The 22,025-nt window shown below is 34.4% G+C and overlaps 1 long non-coding RNA gene across 1 annotated transcript; it reads left to right on the forward strand.

Annotated features, from left to right (window-relative positions):
* The first annotated feature begins 17,632 nt into the window (after nt 1-17,632).
* LOC107077861 (uncharacterized) lies at nt 17,633-20,657 on the forward strand. Its single transcript, XR_001478839.2, has 3 exons — nt 17,633-17,764; nt 19,266-19,321; nt 20,016-20,657. It is a non-coding gene; the product is annotated as an uncharacterized lncRNA (long non-coding RNA).
* The last annotated feature ends 1,368 nt before the right edge of the window (nt 20,658-22,025 follow it).

A 22,025-nucleotide genomic window follows, 5' to 3' on the forward strand; every position in this document is an offset into this window, starting at 1 on the left:
AGGCACTTTCCCTTGCAACAGAGCTCGCTGTATCACCTGCAAGTACACATCTAACACCACACTCAATTCAAGGCCCCTAAGGACAATTACGGATCACCCAGATGGCATCTTGTACCTCCAGCAACCTTATGTACTGTATCTCTTGCAGTAAATGCCCAGCCATCTACATTGGAGAAACAGGAAGGAGACTTAGAGACCACTTCAGAGAACATGTTAGGGCTGTGAAGATTAAAGATCTCTCCAAGCCCATTGTTTCCCATTTCACCTCTAACGGCCACGACCACTCTAATCTCTCCGTCTGTGTTCTCAAAAACGGTTTTCTGAACTCATACAGTACATCAGAAAGACTACCAAAATGATCCTGCAGCTAGGATCACACCTTCCCCCTTCTCTTAATGACAGACTTCTTTTCTTCTAAAATTTCTCCATTCATTGGAGGTTTCATTTCACATCTCTCTTCACTTATCCTGACTTCACACCTCTTGATTGGCCACTCTTTCTGTCCCCTGCTCCCACCTGTCGCTCCTCTCTCCCAGCCTTTGTTCTCCTGCTACATTACCTTTGCTTACTGACTTGTCTTTCTCACACCTGAAGAAGGCTCCACGGCCGAAACGTTGTGTTTTCTTTCTTCTTTTTTTCAGCACAGAACAAACTATGACTTCTTTTCTTACAACCTGTAAAGCCTCAGGAGGAACTCTGGAAATCAAGTAATCACGTATTTGTACTTTAAAAGAAGAACTTGTGTTGTTTGACATGAAATTCAGCTGTGCCAGACTGAAGGACATTCTTCAGAAAGCAGTCTTGACAACATTTTTCAGTAAAATACATTTCATTTTGCTTAATTTAATAAAAATCATGTGCTTTCAAGAGAATAATGCCATGAACCATTATTCATATAAAATGTTGTGATTATTTGAGTGCACCATATCTGACATTTGGAAATGTTACAGTACTACAGTACATTCATTTGAATGCAGCCTAAAGTATTGTTAACAGCACCTTCCTTTTTATTTATTTTTTCACTCTAAAACAGTGAGAGGGCTGGGTCTTGAAAACAAGTTACGTTTGGTGCAAAGATTAATTTTCCACACCCATTTCCTGTTTTCACTCATAGGCCATGTTGTTGCAAAATAATCAGAAAACAAATAGTATAACACCCGTATTCAATTTCCTGCTGTGGCCATGATGTGAGTGTGGGCTTTCCAATATAATTTTCAGTCCTGTATTTGTAGTACAGAAATACTGTCAATTCAAAAGCAAGCCAAATATACAGTAACCTTTTACTTTTTACCACTTTTTCTTATGGTGGATTTTCATTGCTTGACTATTTTTTCTTGAGCTTCTCTGACTCATGCTATAATAGCATTTATATTCTAGCATACTGTATATTGTTATACTGTCTTATATCATTAGTTACAAAGGAAAATTAGGCTCTTCTATTGTATGGCAAAAACTATTCAACAGCATGAAAGGTAAAATTACAGCAAGTTTAACTGAGGTTTACAGCCATAAAATAAAATTAAAATAAGAAACATGCTGAAGCTACTACAACATAAACACATCTGTTGTAAATTGTGTACCAAGTCCTTATTTAAAATTTCAGATGTATATTCAGCTTTTAGCTTATTTTACAGTTTAATAGCAAATGTCCTGCTGGTGTTATCACTCATTGTTGTCAATGGTTTCATAAATCTAAAAAAAGCTAGGGAATGTGGATAAGTAAACAAATAGATAGGCAAAGGGTGTCCCAGTAGGGGTTGAAAATATGCAGATTTTGGGTGTGGGCACAAACTGGAGCTCTTGTTTTTTAGCTCCCTTTGAGATTATGTTCAAGGCTGAAGTACAGCTGTTGTCACGGAATATTTCATAGCTTCTATGAGAATCAAAATGTATTACCACTAATGCATATAGTGTAAACAGACAGTCTTAAATAATTATACTTTATCCTTTTTAAGTTTGTATCAATAATGTGTTTTTGGTGTATATTTTTCCCAAATAGTAGAAGAAATTGAGCTAACAAGTATAATGTAATTATTTTCTTAACTGAAACACTCCATAGAAATCTATTAAATAATACTTGCTTCTTGTTGTACTATATTGAGTTATTTATCTGTATTTGACAGTGTGAATACAATGACTGAACATAAAAAATATCTACTGTAAATAGTCCTTCATGTAATGAGGTTAGAAATGATACTGTATGTTAGTGGAAAAGTGCAATTTAATTATACCTACTAGAGAGAGAGACTATTAAGATTAAGTAATTTTAAACTTCAAAAACCCAAAGGGTACTACTGTCCATTTCAACTGGAATGCTACAGAGGAAATCATTACTCCCCTTTAATCTGCAAAATGCAAACAAGGCACGTTTGATAATGAGGACCAAACTAACTTTCTAGCTATGAGGAAATTGATAATTATTCCTGGCCTGTCCTTAAACCAAAGGGAGCTTGTGGGGGAATTCTTTTCCAAGTACATTCAGTGTTTCCTGCCATAAAGGTAGTTTGGGATCTGGGGATTGTTAGTCAAAAAATGGAGTTGCTTTTACTCAGCTACTCTTGTACAAATACAAACTATGCCTTCATTACGCTGTGCATGCAATTTATTCGAAGGAGGAAACAAAAAGAAACACATAATCACAAATATTAAAATGCAAGTCCGATGTTGCTTACTGTCATTACACAGACTAAGACTATAATCACTAAAATCAGTTTTCTTTTACAGAGCTTTTCTCAGAGCTTTCCTGATCCCACTTAAATGGGCCTGTTGAGAGGATCGTACAATACTTCTTAGTTCTCAAATTTAAATAGTCTGCAACTACTCTATGCATACAGTATAGAGTATAAAGGCTATTCTAATTAAATTAATTCTGCTTGGACAAATCTCAGTTCTTTCTTGTGACAAAACCACCTGTGAGGAAATTCAGGGGTGGTCACAAACTTCATAAAAACACCAACAAAAAGATTGGGTAAAAAGGTATTTACTAAAAAGGGCTCTGTGTTTTACCAAAAAGTGAACAAAACATTCAGCAAAAAGGAGCAAACTGCAGTCTTTCAAGACTTAGTAATCACCAGACTGTGGAATATCAGAGACAGGATACAATAAACAGGTCATCCTTCCCAAACACTCAAAAAAAGCCTAACTGCTACAACCATGAGTGCCAGGTTAAATACTCTGAGCTTCACTCATAGATTCAATTGATGGACAGCAAGTCTCCATTTAAACCAGGGGTGAGAACGGCTCTGTAATCCTAACAACATGATAGGTCCACAACAGCTGAGTCAAATACAAAACAACTAATACATACTGTAGGTTAACATATTTACAGTACAATACTTACACAAAAGTCAAAGAGCATAATTTGTTCTTGTAGAATGGCAATGGGTGAATAAATGAAAAGGATATGACTGACCTCACGAAAGGTCAAGTGAAGAGGGTGTGTACAAGCCCTTCATTACAGTTCCAGATAAACCCATAAACCCAAACTTGTTTTCTCTGCACCATTGCTTTAATCTCCATATTTTCTCTTGCTTCTTTGGCCTTGCACGTGGCACTGGCAGAATTCCTGAGACCAATAGACATCCACTTCCTGTTTACGAGCTAAATCCTTAAACTTGTCTTTGCAGAATTGTCATCCCTCCTCTAGAGGGCGTTCCGACCCTTTTGTATTTTAGTTTCATTATTACAGTACGTGCACCTGTCTCCTATTTTCCTGTCACTACTTAAGTTTGGCGTCTCCAGCTTAAGATGGACGCCACAAGGCTTGCCTATCCCCCGGGCAGGTCTTATTCCCTGGCGTCCTGACTAGCTGGGTCCGTCGCTCGGAGCTCCCGGCTCCTTTATGATTTTACTTCAGTTCCTGATTCCTCGTCCACATGCCTGTGTCTGTTTGGATGGATCTCCCGTCAATGGACTTTGAACTTTTCCCTGTTTTCCCTTCAGGATTATGTTGGACTTGTTTGCCTGCGCCACGCTCCGCGAGCACCGGAACACTGCCGTCATGCCCCCCTGTCAGTCATCCCGTCCCGATCCTATCGTGTTTCCGTATTACCCTTCTCTAGTCTCTTCCTGATTTTACCGTCTGCATAATGTCCTAAATACGCTGTACACTGGAGTGTGAACAGACTCCTGTTACAACTTCTTTCTATATAAAGTATGTTTCCATATAATTTTGTTGTAATGTCTTGTTCAACAAAAACTTAAAATGTGTTTCTGTTTACGGTAATTCATTTGTTAAATTAAAGCTTAAAAATACAGACTTGTGTTGGTAAGAATTACCGCTTCTTAAGAGTTGCAGAAATTAAGGATTTTTTTCTTTCCTTTTCTCCTAAGCCAATATAATCTTTTTTTTTTCTTCAAAAATACAATAGAAGCAAAAGTGGAATGTTTTTCAGAAATAGTGTTTTTGAATGAGCTCCAAAGCATGGATTCTTTTGCTGTGAAACACAGTCTTGACATCTTATCCAGAAACATATGGTGAACATAACTTGCACAACATGTCAGAATAAACACATAAAATTAAATCTGTCATTCTTATGATGTGATTGTGCAACCCATGTTTGAATTTACAAACTGATGTTATTATGAACTTTTTTTGCTTCACATTTTATTACTTTGGTTGCCTTTGTGTACATTATTACAGATGTAAAATCCTTTGTTTGGATTAGTTAAAACATGTGCAAACTTCAAAACTCTGACCAGCATTTTTGTGTGAAGAGAGCAATTCAGTCAACAGTTTGCTAATCAGCATCCTAGAACATAGTTTTTTATGTTAGTTGAATAGGTGCTTCACAAATGGCCTAACTACCAGAATCTTAATCATTTTTGTGACCTGTATATATCCAAATTATTTAATGGAACTATTATCAAATTAAAATGAAGCAGTTTGAAATTGATTGAGTGACTTTCTACAAATTGCATATTTTATGTCTTTCACAGTTTTGAAGCTGTATTTGTGATGCTTTTTGTGCTGCAAGGCCTTCACTCAACACAGTCAGAAACACAACAATAACAAATGTTAGAAAGAAGAACATTTTAAGAGACAAAGCTAAAAAGTGAAGCAAAAGAGTCTGTGTACAATGAAATAATTCCATGATCTAAGTTTTCAGTACTTTGAGATTGTGCTAATGATAATTTATACAAAATATTATTTTATTTATTTCATTTACTTACATTAGTCTTTAACATTTGAGTGTTATTGCAATTTTCATACACCTAAAGCTATCCAGGTAGTATTTAAAATTAATGACAGTAGCAAACTGATTAAAGAAGGCATAAGAAAAGGGCAAATGGGTTCCTCTCATTTGTTTCATTTTTTCTTAAAAGCTTTCTGCTGAGCAATTTATAGTATTTAAATGCCTAAAAAGTCAGTTATTAGATCATTGTGTCAAAGGTCCAAGAAAAGAAAAGCTGTTGCCTGAAATGTCCTGTAACAAACACATTTTTAATCATTTAAAGCTTCTGTATATCCCTGAAACTCTTTTCTTTTCAGGTTTTTCATTTTGTACTCTGTAGTTCAACCTCCTCTGACACTTTTAAAATTGCTGGAACGATCTGACCAGTTTATGGTGACAAAAATAAACTATGACTATGCTGGGCTGCCCAATCATATAACCGTGAAACCAGTTATACACATTTAAATACAGAAGAGTGGTGCAAAACTCTGTTTCCTCAAGATCATACATATTGAATCCCAATTGTGTTTGCAGAGGCAATGCACTGACACACTGCACTGTTGTTTGCTGTTTGTTGTTTGTTTACTGTGTGGTCATTTGGAAACCAAACAATAACAGAACAAAAAACAAGTCTTCTAACTCTGCCTTATGAAATTCAGGCTCATATTAAGGCCACTTGTCTTTCACCTCTTAGCTTTTACTTTTTTTCTCTTTGGCAACACACACCAAAATCCTTTCCAGAAATCCCCACCTACTGGATTTATACAGTACTAGAAAAATGTAAATTTACACAATGATATTTGAGAGGGCTAAACACAATCTGAGCTGTCACACAGATTTTTGCTTGAACTGTTTCTGTTTTTGAATGAAATAAAAACTTTAGAAGACACAGATTTTGTACTGCTTAAACTAACTAGTATAGACAGGATTTGGACTGAACTTGTTATCCATCAATTGCTGGTTAATTGGATAACGGAACATATGTTTTTACAGCCTTTTGTTTGCATGTTAAAGTATATATACTATACTATTATAGTATAGAATAGTTGTAACGTATATTTTTCATTTGAATTATTTACATTGTTCTTGGGCTGACTCCAGGACATACTGTATATACAATGGTAATACTTTTCATAATGTAAAGAATTAATCCTTTTAAAATCAACTTTCCCGCAGACTAGGAAGACTAATGGAGTGCCTATAGATCTTGATTTACAAGAAACTCCCCCGAGAATAAAAATAAGGTGAAAAGCTTGAAATCTTTCCCATTGATAGAGGAAGAATAATGAGAAGGTATTAAGGTACTGTAAATACAAAATTAAGTGAGATTCTTTAATACATTTTATAATATGGTTCAGTTGTCAGTACAGTATGTCTCTAACAGTGACAAACTTAAGTTTAATACAACATTATAGCAAACCTGTTTAGTACACAGTGACATTATAACCACAAATAAAGTTGAAATCTGTAGCTAAAAATAGTGTAGTGTAGGTTCATAGACATTTTGTCTGTTTTGTTTTTTATTGTCTATTTATACACATTTAATTTTAGTATGGCTCTGGAGTCTGGTTTTAGCATTCTGGGTTTAATTTTCAAGTGAACAACAATAGTTCAGGATAAATTCATAATCGCCCTCAGTGATTAATATTGTAACTAATCAAAATACTGTTGGAAAAACGAAAGAGTATAAGCAAAGCAAAATCATAGAAATTGAGAAAATGTATATGCAGAATAGTGAAAAACCTGCTACTACAACTGCATTGCATTAATACTCCTTACATCAATAACACCTGTGTCAGAGAATGCTAAGCTTTCAAAGTTTACACAACAGCAATGTAATTTCCTGTTTCCGTAAACCTTTGGAATTTTACAGAATAACATTATGTTAATCTTTCTACCCAGAATCTGCAAGGCCTTGTGAAAGTAGGTAGGATTATTCTCTAAAATGATCTCTTTCACTAAAAGCAACATATCCATGAACATACTGTATGAGGCTGCGGTGTAAACTGGGATTGAACTCCATATTGTGGCTTTGGTTGTATCATCAGGCTAGGTTTCATTTTCACAAATTATGCATTTTAGTGAGACAAATAACCTTGTTTTTATGCAAATGCTTGGTAGATGTTGGTGACTGATTAAAAACATGACTGCTACAGAATTAGTTTGAGGATATTTAATCATCATAGTACTTAAACCTTTTTGACTTGCATGTAGAAATGTAATAGTATTCATATTAGCAGCCCTGGTCCAGGTTCTTAAGCTTTTTTATTATATTTTATTTATTAACTTATTTGTATTCACTTTTAATTTGGTTTGCTGTTCATAGCAGACTTTTATTGTGACATGCACAAGACAATTCTCAACATTTTGTACCCCTGAACAATACTATCTCTATATTTTTGTAAAAATAATTGGGAAGCCAAGAGAAAATATCCAAAACCTATCGTTGGTATGTAAGTACAATATGTATAGTAAATGTACATGTGAAAATGATTATATTTCACACTGGAACAAATAATTGCAGATTTTAGCTGCATACTCTATGTATGCTGACATCAAACCACTCCATGTTTTAATGTGTTTTGTCTGAAGCAGTTGATTCTGATTTGTTTGTTGCCGTTAGTGAATTTAATATCATGCCAAATGTAGATACACAACAGCAGAATAGTCAAGAGCCTATATCTGAAACAGAATTTTTTTTTTCAATAGCTGAATACGAACATTTTTTTTCCGTATTTATTTTTACACAATATTCTCTGTACGATGCTGCACTGCAGCTTGCTTTCAGGTTATTATTACACACTGACTTGAATTATAAACGAATGTGAAACTCTGCTTTCTGGTTTTTGGGGGTGGTCGGCAACAATTAGCAACAGGCGTAAAGGTTTTAAAAGCTTCCTTTGCCCTGGTATATTATGAAAAAAAGAGATGGCAGTTTGATAATAATTGCATTTCACCAGGCGTAACAACACCCTAAAATTAATTGCATTGAAAATGTTTATTGAGCATTTTATTCATGGCAAATTTGGCTTAAACAAGTTGCTGAAGGCCAGCCTCTGGGGCAAAGGATGAGAAGGCTGGGACACACCTGCAGAATGAGTAGTAACCAGAGGGCAGCTGTAGAGGAGGAGATGGAGTGGAGGAGGGATGCAAAAGACAAATGTCAGGGAGTGAAGGGGCTTATGTACAACATTTATCTTTTTAATTTGAGAAAATGACATAAGGAATGATTATGGTTAAGGACATTTGAGGCCAATTGAAGTTGACTGCTGTTATCGCTTCTGAACTTTTGTTGTCCCTTGACTTCTAAACTCTTTAAAAGTCAAGGGACTCACAAAGCACATGTACTGTACTGTTCACTACACTGAAACAAAGAAGCATCTTTTAAAAAATATTTTACTAAATATTTTTATTATTTAAACGCCCTAGATTAAATTGAGTTTTTGACCCACTTCATCGGTCGTGGAATTGAACCCAGTACTTCATGAGATGAACCCTATGAATCTCTATCAGATTTCAGACTTAGAATTCTGGGTTTGTTGGCAGTTTGAAATTAAGGCTTAATCTTTACATGAGGAAAATTAATAGTATGTTCTATTCTTTTAAAGTGTGAACATTACACTACATTTGCATTTTCCATTAAGCTTCACTATAACTGGCCGGCTATTTAAGAACTTTATTACAATGTGTAATCAAATTAACTTTATGTTTAAGCAACCATCTTTTCTGCAGGAGGTAAATGCTTAAACATGCAATGTCCTTATCTAACACTGGTGCAGTTTTGTTGATGTCAGTTTGCTGCCCTCTAAAGTCACTCTGCATTTTATTTTTCCCCTGTGCAGCAGTTGTAGAGACACCATTCCCATGAACACTGCTAGAAAAAAAGAAAACTGCCTGGGAACATTCCTCAAAGTCCAAAGAACTGTCAAGGGAGAGTACAGAGGCCTAAAGTTTCCCAAACAAAATAACAACACAAATGAAACGCAAACTTACTGGACATCATGGGTTTGCAGTATATGTTGTGAAATGTGTGACATGATTTAGTGTGAGGCCTCTTTAAATAAAATCAAACAACTTGATTTCAGCTATAGAGAAGTTCATAAGTTCTGATTTCATTAGTAACACGTGAAAGAAGACATTCATTCAAAGCTCATTCAAAGCTTACAGTATATAAACATTAAGAGTTCAATGGCCATGGAGAAATGGAATCAAAGCTACAGTTGATAAAGCTTTTTGTAATTTTCTGAGAAAACTTCACTCTGAGAGGAGTACTGATCAGTAATTATCATCTGAGAGTTCATTCAGAAGCAATCACCCTTTAATTCCTGTATTTTTGTTTTCTAAGTAATGTATGTTAGCCTTTTCTACTTAAAACCCACCATCATGCTGCTTTTATTCACTGTCTTTTTCAGCATTTTTTTATTCATGAAGGCCAGAAACCATTCAAGAAACTAGGTTATACAGTAATACTTCTTGAAATTAAATAAAAGTACTTTAGAGTTATATGATGAACTACTTCCTGTGGTCTAGATAAACTCACATCATTTCCAGCAGGGGGCATTTGCTGTGATTGATTTCAGATGCTTGTTTAAGGAACAACGCAGACTCACTACAGCAGAATATAAATCATAAATGTATCATTTAGATTTGACCTTTCCTCAAGCCAAATCTTAAAATCTGTCCCAGTGGCAATGACAAGTAATATCCATAGATAAAAAAATATTGTTTCATTTAATTTGGTTTAATTTGGTTAAATTCGGTTGTTTCAATTTGGTTGCTAAATGTGGCAAAACATTTCATTTTGATGCTGAAAGACTTAAGAAGACATTTAACAATGTCATGAACAATATGGCCTTTTTGAATAATCTTTTTTAGTTCTGTTACTGATATTAAAGTAGGATACATAAAAGAAAATTGAGGAAAATCATGACTGCATTCTTTGAACATAAGAACACAATAAAGGTTACAAATTCAAAGTGGATTTTGGATACTTGCATCAGTCCCCTCATAGTCTTCTCTTATCTATTACTGTACTTACAAGGTTAAGATTTGTCCCAGAATGCATCTGGTTGCTCTTTTCTGGACTGATTCCAGAGCAACAATATCTTATCAAGCAGCCCTAGAAATATCTATCTTGATTTGGAAATCAAGGGATGGGCTCTATTGCAATCCAACTGAGCAATGGATTAGGAAAGTTGCTTCATATTCCTCCAACCCCTAGAGTACTTTGCATACACTGGGAAGAATGACAACCTTCATTTCACCCTCATAGATAAATGACACGGACCTGGCACACAGATGCAAGATTTAGATGTCTCAAAAGAGACTTATAACAATAACATTTGAGAGTTAAGACGATTGTGAGATGAAAAACTAACACTATAATAAGTGATCAGCTCACGCTTTTTTATACTCTAATGCATAAAGTGTATCTGTGGATTGCAAAAACAGCTTGCACATTGACTATTTAAAAAAAATATTGTATTGCTGTATTACTGCATTTGTACTGTACTGTGTTGATTGTGCCTGGCTGCTGTAGCTTTTAAATTTCCTGCATAGGATTAATAAAGTACCTACCTACCTATCAATGAAGAAACATATAGCCTTCCGTTTCAGTAGGTCTCTCCTAGACATGCAGTATCTTATTTGTAGCTGTGAAGATTATTCATTTCATATTGATTTATTCCCTAGATCTTTTTATATATTAAGTGTAGTTTTATTATTATATATGATCCCTGCAAATGTTTAAGAATGTTCAATGTAAAAAGTTGGCAAATTAATTTACCTGGGGCCTTGTAGAGTGGCACCTAGTACTTAAAGTAAAGCTTTGCACTTTGGCTTTCAAATTTAATTTACTAGAAAATCCTCAGACTAACAGTTTTCCATATCTTTTCCATCTTGCATAAATTTTGTACAATGGGACTATGTTTTTAAAAATAACAAAAGCTGAAAACAATATCAACAGTAATAATTGCTTTGGAACAATTTAATGAGATTTCCTCATTCAATTTAGCAATAGATTTATTTTGCGGGGAATAATACATTTACATTACATGCATTTAAGAATCATACAGCATGATTTACAGAGTTTTGACTTATTTAAACCAAATGTAATTTATGCATAGTGGTTTTGATCTCCTCTAATAGTAAAAGCTTTCATTTTGTTTCATAGTTATAAAGCCGATTTCCACATTGCAGTGAGACTGATGAAAACTAAACTGACTCTCTTAAGCAACTTTGTGGAGAGTGGTGGTGGTTAGGCACTTCCCCTTTAAAATGACTTAGCAACTAAAGGCAAAAGTGATGAAATTTTCAAATTTACTGAGGTACCTTTTACTTTTTTACAGTTTTATATCTGGCCTTGTCAAATGCAAAATTCAATTTCCTAGCATCCATCCAGTAAATCATGATTCATAAAAAAAACATGTCCACAAATTATTTTTTCTATTAATTTGTTCTCAATGTCACTCATATGAAACTGATGTTATAGCATATTTTATGCATATAAGCATTTTTGTGTGCCCCCTTTTTATATTTGACCTTTAAAAGTTAATTGAGGACCCTTTATCATATACTGCTCCAATCACCTTACCAACAGATACCTGAAAGATGAAGACTCTTTCAGAGGTCTTCTGAAGATCACTGGATTGTGATCTCTGTCTGATTTGTTGTGTTCTAGTGTTCTAATAGTATATTAAGGACTCAAATTAAGAACTCAAAGACACTAAAGAAGTAGAAAGTATGAGAGAGTGTGTTTACAGGACTGACAACTGCTTAACCACCTTTTTGAAGTAGATATCAGGAAACTGCTGGATCAATACGCTACCACCAAACAAATTAATCTGATGGCATCATGGGCCTTTAGCTATTTTTGTGCTCTTGTTTCTTTTATTCTATTAACTATTGTTTTCTAATTTTGTGATATTTATGTAGGTCTTTAGTGTAAATTAGAAAGTCCTGTGTTTATAACACTAATCCCTGAATCCATCCATCAAACGTGCCCAAAGTTAGACTTAACAACTTAGATAGATAATGTCTGTTATTGGTGTATTACATCTTAATCTCTGTGAATGCATAAACTTGGATTGTAGTGATTTCATATTTATAACAATTTATTTCTTTTTAGTATAATGTATATTGTTTTAATAGTAAATATTATGAACTGCATTATATTGCATTTCATCCCAGGGGATCCAGAAGTTTGCCTTGTAAATACAGAAGATGGGAGTCTACTTCATACACAACAAATGCAGGATCCACCTGTGTGACACATACAGTGGCAGTAAATTAGGTAGAGAAGTTAGAAATTGCTCAACCAATTAAATTAAGGAGAAAATTTAGCCAGGCTAGAATATGAAAGCAATCTAAAGTAAGTTTTGAAATCCTGGTCCATAGGGAAGAGCGCCACCTTCTGGTCCACTGATGGCTCTCACAGCAGCAGCCTTTTTTTTTTTAAAAGTCTGCCATTTTCGGACTGGCCAGGCCCAGACTTGTTTAGCTTCTGAGATTTGACAAGATTGGGTTAGAAGGCGATAGCGTTGCCATTCATAAGATCTGTGAGAGGATCATAGAAGTTCTGAAATGTATAGCTGATTAAAAAAACTACAGTAGTTCCCACACCCTAAAACAAATCCTGATGTAAAAGACAAAAAGTGACAAATAGTTTCAATAATATTTTATACAATTGTCTGAAAGCACTTTTCATATAATGGCATACAATCTGTTCTAGTAATATCATGATGGTTGATAACTACAAACAAAAATGTATCTGTGGTTAAGATAAAGAAGCAGTTTTAAAGCAATGGGTGCAATGCTTTTTGTTACATTCAGCAATGCATAATAGATGAAAAGACTAATATATACATTTTAGCTCAAAATGGATGATAGAACTATATACACATGAAACTGAAATAAATGGATTTAACATGCTTTAAAAATCTTAAAATGGATTGTCTCGATACAGAGTGGTGTATCTACTGTAGTGCAACATGAAGCACAAAAGGAAGGACACATGGAAATAACTTGTATCTTCTGCACGTACTGTACCAGAGAGTAATGCAGAACTTATGCAGAAGGCAGCTATCGATACCACAGATGTGAAGCTGTTGTGAAAATGCAATAAATTATGTTCAATTATTTGGAGATACTTCATTATAAGGGGTTCGTGAGGGGCTCTGTACATGTACAGAAACATGATGTGAGTGGATAATTAGCTCTTTTTCTTCCCTGCAACAACACAAAACAGAGACATAACAAGGTTTTAATAATAATTTCTTACACTTACTGTACGGTATATAGCACTTTTTTGGGCACTGCACCACTAGCAACGTGTAGCTCCACTGATGATGTGTCAGCTGCCGAAGTGCACAAGTAAGCTCACCACACATCAGCTCTCACTGGGGAGGACAACAGAGAAATAAAGCTACTGTAATTGTTAGATGAGGATTATGAGGAGGCCATGATTGGTAAAGGCCAGGGGGAAAAGTTGGCCAGTGCACTGGGGTAACATTCCTATTCTTTTTGAGAAACACCCTGAGATGTTTAATGACCACGGAGAGTCAGAACCTGGTTTTATGTGAAGTACGGTGCCTTTTTACAGTAGTCCCAAACACTATACTGATGGCATAAACTGCTTATATAACTGCTAACTCATAATGTTGTGCAATCTACCAATGCAGTAACACATTGCATGGACATGATCAGAAATCATGTTCTGCAATATTGCCTATGGTTCTTTGTAACTAATGTGCATAAATGTGTTCCAGGAAGAATAATTGAAATGTTTCTCTCGCAGGGTTCAAGGAAACCCATTTACAGCAATGTGTCTATATTAAAACAACTAATTTGTTTTTAATTATGTTTGGGTGGGAAGAAACCATGTTTGATGTCTTTAATTCACATTAATCATAATCTTCAAAAAGATGATCACAACAAAGATGTGCTAATTTGAAAACTCCATGAAGCTAAAATGTTGCTTTTTCAACTACAAAAATACATATCATTTAGAACTGTTATCTTAAAACAAAAAGGCTAAAACTCCACGTTAGGAATGGCATTAAGCCATGGATATGGCATAATGTGTGAAATATGTTTCTAAAGAAGAAAGATGAATAAAAATGAATGAAAGTGAAAACAGTGCAACACGAAGTGTGTAAGATGTGCTCAGAAGTGAATACTGTGTGAGTGGTCAAGGGTGCAATTTATGTTAATAAAAAAATAGTTTCATACCTAAAAAACACAAAAATGAACAAACTCTAAAAAATGGAAAAGGAGCCTAAATTTGCAAGATGAGAAAATGCATCTGACTGTCCTGTCAAAACATTACCTAATTTTCTTCTTTCTATAAAAATATTTTCTGCTCAAACCAAATACATCATGCCAGAACATTGAGAGTAACTTGGAGATCGTCATTGAGAAGAAGCAGTTGTATACTCTGCAACACAGCCACACCCAAAATCGCTCGATCACAGTGCACTCTTAAAACATGTGTAAATGGGTACTGGGTTCGTGTACAGTACATCCCGAATATATATGTGGCAACGAGGGTCAGGAGAAACCTTCATCTGGAACTACTGCTACCACTGCTATGATGTGTAAATTCAATGTTCAAGTTTGAAATTGGATCCCTGATGGTTTTAGATGTTTATCCTTTAAAGCTTATTAACCCAAATAGATACAAATAGCTCCACTTTTGATTGCGGTCACCTTGTCTTTTGAATGACGAGTCACAATAACCACCTGTAGCATTTGACTTCAATTATTAAAAGCTAAATTAGACCTTGCTCTGAGTTTACAAAGTCATTAACAGTAAATAATTGTTGCATTCCTTGAAATGAGTATAAATGTAGGGAAATAAACAGGAGGTGATTCAATAGAACTTAGATTAATCAATTTCAATGAAAGGAAGAAAATGGTTTTCACAAGTCAAGAAATTTGGGTGCAGCCCCAAACCAGTTCTGTTCTAATACAAAAACCAAAGAACAACTCTCATCTTGGTGAAATTACAATTAAGATATAGACATTACTCTTCTACATTTTAATAGTTGGTGCAATATTTGTTTTGATTTAAAATAGTTTTGCTTCGTATATGAAATGAATGGTGCTCACATTGCATACGGGCATGCATTAATGGAAAGTACAGAAAATATCTTATTTTGAGGAAGAGAACAATATTCACAAACCCTAAAGAATACTGTATTTTTTAGGCAAAAACTTGGTTATGCTACATAGTGGCGCATGCAGGAAAACTACTATTTGTCACCCTGGCATGTAAAGTTTGACAGCAAAACCAAAACTGATAAGATATTCTTATCACTGTTACATTCTGAACAACACCTCAGTCGATTAAGGGAACTATGTGGTGTAGTGGTCCAAATTATATTCTGTAGCCTTTTAATAGTTGGAGGTTAGTGTATTTTTTTTTAAGTTCACACCCATAAAATATTAAATTCCTACACCCTAATATGAAGAACCAACCCCACCTGATACACTAAACCAGAGGATTCAGTGCAAGACACATCCTTAATCGAAAATTTCAAAACATCTAAGGAGGGAAGCTTATAAAGTCTCATTAGACTTTTGAATTAATAACTTACATTTTAGTATACATATGTGCTGTGCGTATCACATTTTTAGATCCTATGTAATAGTTTTTTAACTATTAAAAATTTGACAGGATCAACAGCATTTTCCTAATGTTGCTAGGAAACATAGGTAGTTCTTATCATTTGCTTTGTATTGAAGATGCCTGCGATAGACTGGCATCCCATCCAGGGTGCATCCTGGCTTTCACCCATTGCTTGTCGGGTTAGACTCCAGCTTACCTCGCAGTCCTGTACTGGATAAAGTTGTTTAGAAACTAAATGGATTAAGTAGGCCTCCTGCTCATTACATTCAAAATATTTTCAAGAGGACTCCCAAGAATGACATGCAATTGTATTGTTTAAATTAATGGACTTTCAGGACAAAGTGTCTTACATGTGGACATTTTGTTTCCTAATGCAGCAAAAATTATTCTGTTCACAGCTATCATTGACCTTGGAGTAGTGCCAGCTAATTTATTATTCAGGCTTAGTTTTACTGTACAGTTGTTCCCAATGTAGAATGCCGAAGGCCTTTGAAAATGATTGTTCACCTAGGGCTTAAAGGGATTCTATGACAGATGACACTATAAATGTCTAAGAGAGTTGTAGGATCCTATATTGAAATTAGACAATAAATAACTGCCAATATGCAATTTTGCAAATATCTTTATACAAAATATATCCTAGAACCAAATCTATGTTTCTTGAATATACAGTAAACCGATACATCTGTTAAAAGCTATACAATATTTAAGCAACAATATTTGTTGTCTTCTCTTTTATATCATATACAGTATGTATATGTGAGCTGTCCTGAATAGAAGGGAACTGAAATAGTATCATGAACAGCATTACTACCTGAACATCACGACGAGCTGTCTGCCAATGCAAGATAATATTTGAGGTTTCCTGGTTTCTGTATTTCTTACTTTGGCTTATGTGAATGCCATTTTACCCCACAAATCATACTTTTAGCAGTGCTGAAAAATGTACTGTACATAGCAGTTATTGCATTGCAAATGTGATGTAAAACCCAACACTACATAAAGAACTGATATCAGTGTACTCATACATGGTTGAAACAGCCCGTTTTGGATCTTGGTAGAGACACTCTCCAGGAGAGAGGCAAACCTCAGGTCAATTCCATGGCACTGTAGCCTCCAGGCCTCCCAGATGTAACTCAACAATATAGCAATCGGGCAATTGTACCAATCTATCGTTGTGCTCAAAGTGGCAGCTTCCCCAAGCTGTGGTCTGTCCTCCTTCCCTGGTCTCGTTCCCAAGAGCTTTCCCATTTCCACAAGAGGAATCAAAATTGTGCAAGTGCTGATATGGTGCCTTACAGGTAATGGCATTCAATTAAATAAATTTATAGTATAAAACTATAGTATTATACTTAAAGACAAGACATTTAGAAGTGATAAGTCTGAAATTCAAAGATACTAATACAGTAAATACTATAAAAGTGTAACATTGAAATCCATGAAATACTCGGGGAAGTATTGCTGTTGGCTTCTGACTCAAAATGTTTCTGTATTAACCTGCTACGGCACTGTTATGAATTAACACATGCTTCACAAACTCTATAAATCGCTTTAATAGTTTTAAATAAAGAGTTAAGAAAGTGAAGGTCTAGAAAAATACCAGAAACAGGAGGAATAGAGGTTCTCTGTAATGTGTAAATGCATCTAGACTGGGGGATGGTTTTAGCACATACCATAAACTGGACACCAGAGCAAACAGTTGAAAGCTTCTGGGGTGTTTCACAACTGTGACATTTTGTCACTTGAATCCCAGATATTTCCTGCTAGCTAACCTCACAGTTATCTTCCCCATTTTCAGCTTCCTCTTAGCAATTTCAAACCTTGAAAATGATCAGCCTTCCTGCCTTTACTGCACTTGTCATTGATACAAGCAAAAGACGAAGCCCTGCTTTTCTGTCCTCAGCACTGAGGCCTAATGGAAATGGTCAAACATTTCTGGCAGGGTTAAGCCAAGGCCAAACAGGTATGTAAAAGATAAAAGTCTTGTTTTGTATGTCTTAGAAATTGTAAATATTACCAATATTAATTATATTTTTGGTCGGTTTTCTGATCTGCCATGTTATACTGTAGATAAAATATCGTTAAAATATACTTCTGTATCATTTTCCACTAGGTGATAAATAAAATTGAAACTTAGAGGCGTGTAGATTTCACATAGGCAGTATGGTCCAGGTCTATAATCCCATGGATTTTTTAATGAGTAAAAAAATATTTTTAATTAATAAAACAAAGAAGACAAAAACTGTATAAATGCAATTATTTTAAACAGCAGTGGTGATATTTTGGAAAAGAAAAGTGTTTTCTCTTTCAAGAATTCAAAAGTAACACTTCATATTCTGTTTCGGCATCTACTATTGCCAGCTACGTAGCTTTAGTCTGACCTCTTCAAAATACGTTTATCTGTCATTTACAATGTCCTATTTTTAAGATATTCAAAATCAAGGGATAATAAGCCTAGTATCTTTCAATTATATATATTTGCAACACGTTTAAAAAAATCAATTAGTAAGAACATTACTAGAAAGGGAACCTACGACACATATATATTTTCCTTGGAACAAAACCATACCAGATCCATTAGCTAACTTTACTAAGAATGAGACTGGTCTTCAGCTACAAGATTTAAAAAAAAAACTTCAATAGACTTGAACATATTGTGCATATGAATATATGAATGAACTCTACAGATCATACAACCTTAGAGATAAAATTTCTAACATTTCATTTTTTTTTATATGAGTATTTGAAAAGTTGAGATCAAAGCAATTAACCATACTAGGAACACAAATATGTGGTACGTGTTACTCAAAAGATTAATAAAAATGAAAGGAACATACTGTGATATGCCACCTCTCTTATAGAATTTGTAAATCAGCTTCAATTGGTTCAACTTATAAAGTATGAATGTATGAATTTCAGGATTAAACGTGAAATGTTTTTCATGTATTTAAATTTTATATAATGTTAAAAAAGGAATGGACTTTTCCTATAGCAATAAGAGTGAAGACATTTTGTAGCAAATTAACTTCTATAAATCCACAATGATAAAACAGAAACACTGTAGAAAGCCTTCCGGGGGGATGTTCAAAGCTCACAATTAGCTTTCTTTTACATCAGATGTGACGCATTTAGCATCTACAGGGCTGTCTGATATACAGGAAGCCCAGCAAGAGCTTGTGGCTATAAGTAGGCTCAGAATCACAAGAGTCTACATGTGAGTTAAAGTTAAGGGCCTTAGCTATTCCATTAGGCTACTGTCACTGCAAACAAAGTTACTGATTTTAATTAAAGAATAGTACTAAGATAGCAAAAAAATCTGCTTGTTAAAGTCAAGCACATTTGAAAGCAACTTGATTAGTTACAAATTTGTGCTGTCTAGTTAAATAACATAATGCAGATCTCCCAAAATGAAGAGGCGAGCAATTTTTGTGAGTACATTTTGACTTGTGTTTTTACTCTTATAGATGTCACTACACGGTGTGATATAATGGACAGAAAAAAAAACTCCTAAAGATATTTGGTAAAGTTAATGTTTATCCTAGAAAGACCTTGACAATTAAGCAGGTTAAAATGTTTTTACTATTAATTTCCCTTTGGTTATGGATTGCATGTTTTTTTCCCAATCTGTCTGCTCTGGAAAATGCAAATGATTAGTATTCTAAATACAATTAATATATCTTGGTAACGATTAGATTATTCTCCTAACTTATTTTCATGATGGATATTAATATTCCAAAAGGATCTTATTTTTATTGCTGCAGTCCTGTTCGTTTTTTTTCCTCAACATTTTCCAATTTTTTTTGGGGGGGTCACTTTAATTTCATAACAATTTGTAGATTTAGACATTAAATTCCATCCTTTCAGTGTTCTTATTTAAAATAAAAAAGCATTTAAAGAAATATAATGCTTGTTCTCCTGCTTGTATCTTAGAAATTCATGTAAAATGTAAAAAAAGCATTACGTACACAGACTAATATTGCTAGCATTTCAGTGGCCTTTGTGTTGATTTTATCTACTTAGAGAACTGACACTGCAGTTTGAAACTGTAGAATTTTCTTTAGTCATCAGAGCAGGCAGCTTTCAATAAGACAGTCAAAATACAATGATGTTTTTTGCAAAGATAATGTTTAATGCAATGATTTATAGTCTCTTATCAATGTACTGTATGTTGTTTTCCTCTCTGTATTAAACCAAAGTGTTCTTTTTTCTTCTAGAAGTTTTTGCACATGGGGGCCATTTCTACTTATGAATTTGAAGCCTTCCACTCAGTGTATTTGACAAGCTGAGTTCGACACTCAATTAAGCAGGGTGTCAGTTTGTCAAATACCCCAAGTGAGAGGCTGTCTGACATCTGAATGTTCTCCAAGTCCACATGTGCCTCAATCAACAGCTCTTCGCATCTAAGAGGATAGATAAAGTAATCTTCTCTACAACGTTTTTCGAGTATAAAGCAAAACTTTTATGCACTCAGCATCTACAATGATACTAAACAGTTGCATACTCAGCCATTTTGACTTTTTTTAAGCAAAAAATATGTAAGCAAAATAAAACAGAAGGTAATTGAAATTATTTTAACATGTGTATGTTGTTTATTCAGAAGACAGAATAAAACTGAAAGGATAAGTAATTGTCTACCTAAAAATGATTGCTTATTTAAATTGACTTTTGTACCTTTTTATATGTTTAGTACAAGATTTAGCATTTCTGATAAAGAAACTTACTATATATACGGCTCATTGTATTATCCTGTACACTGATTAATATATAGATTTTTTCTGTTTATGAATGCTGGGATATTAATTATGTAAATGAAAGACAATGAAAGCTAAGCAAAATAAAATATATATCTACAGTAACTGTATTCGTAGTTTTTATTATTCAAAATAACAGACTTGTGAAGATTAAATCACAGTTTTGTGGCTAAAATATAGGTCCAGAGATCCACTGAATTAAAATGTGCTTATGCAAATTATGTACAATACATAATCAGAGGTACTTTCTTTTTTCCTGTAGTCATAGGATCAAGGCTATTGTGGGCTGTGAACATTTTTTGCATGTCTGAGTTTCTTGAAAGATGCATGAAAACAGCCTGTTATGTGACATATAAAGTACAAAATGAGTATATCATGAAGAGTGAGTCATTTGCCTACTGTTCAATTGGTTAATTGTAGCATAGCTTCACAGTAAACATAGTTATAATGAGATGTACAATGGAATTCATAGATTTAGAACAAAACATATAGAAAAAAGTGAAATAAAGGAGAATACATTTAGAAACTACAAGAAAGTGCTCTAAAAACTGAGAACAAGAGGCACAATTTACAAAAAGCTCTGTGCTGGTCTGGAACTGGGTCTACTGTATATTGGTCTGTATTGGTTAAGCCAATACAAGAAAACTGTACAAGAAACAGCAGGATGAAAACAAATATTTGGATGAATAAGTTTGTAGCAGCCAAACTAGTCAGGCTGAATGGCCTCATCTCATTTGCAACCTTTCTTATCTTCTTATGTGAAGAAATGATTATGATTATTTGCATAACTGTGTTCTTTGTCAAATGAGACCTTACTTGAATCTTCTGTTTGTGTTTTTGGTTCAATTAAAGACAGATATAGTGGCTTGGAGGCAATAGAATGTCAATTTAATCTACAGTATATAGTATCATATAATCTATACAAATAGTGTCCCTGTCCCTGTCTGATTACTGTGGATGGATCTGGTCCTCTCTCCACTTTGGGGTTCATAGATAAAGAACAATTCAAACTTAGAAAATCTGAATAAATGTGAAGAGAAAGAAATGAAATAAAAAGTCTATTTTATATTGCTGACCTATTAAAAAGCAAACATTGAACAAGCGGTCTATAAAGAGAATACTATACACCAGGAAAGAAAACAGGATATCGTTTGCAACAGGTACAGTAAGTAATGCAAGAGAAAATGTTAGGGGGAAATAATTACTCTCAGAAATGTTAGTTTGATATTGATGGTCATGAATAACACAGTTGTTGTGTATCGTGAAAAGAGGAAACTGAGGGTTTCATGCTTCTGTGACAAATGTAAATGTATTTGGGATGCCACATAAATAATGTGCTATGATATGGTTTTTATGGCTTCTGTGGCAATGAATGCTTAAGAAAATCGTTAAGCACTTATTAATTTGCTGCAACGGCTAATGCACATCCAGGAGTTCTGATGTGTGTTTTTTAGTGTGAGTCCTTGGCTTTGG

Source organism: Lepisosteus oculatus, chromosome 8, assembly GCF_040954835.1.
Source record: "Lepisosteus oculatus isolate fLepOcu1 chromosome 8, fLepOcu1.hap2, whole genome shotgun sequence".
Lineage (NCBI taxonomy): Eukaryota > Metazoa > Chordata > Actinopteri > Semionotiformes > Lepisosteidae > Lepisosteus > Lepisosteus oculatus.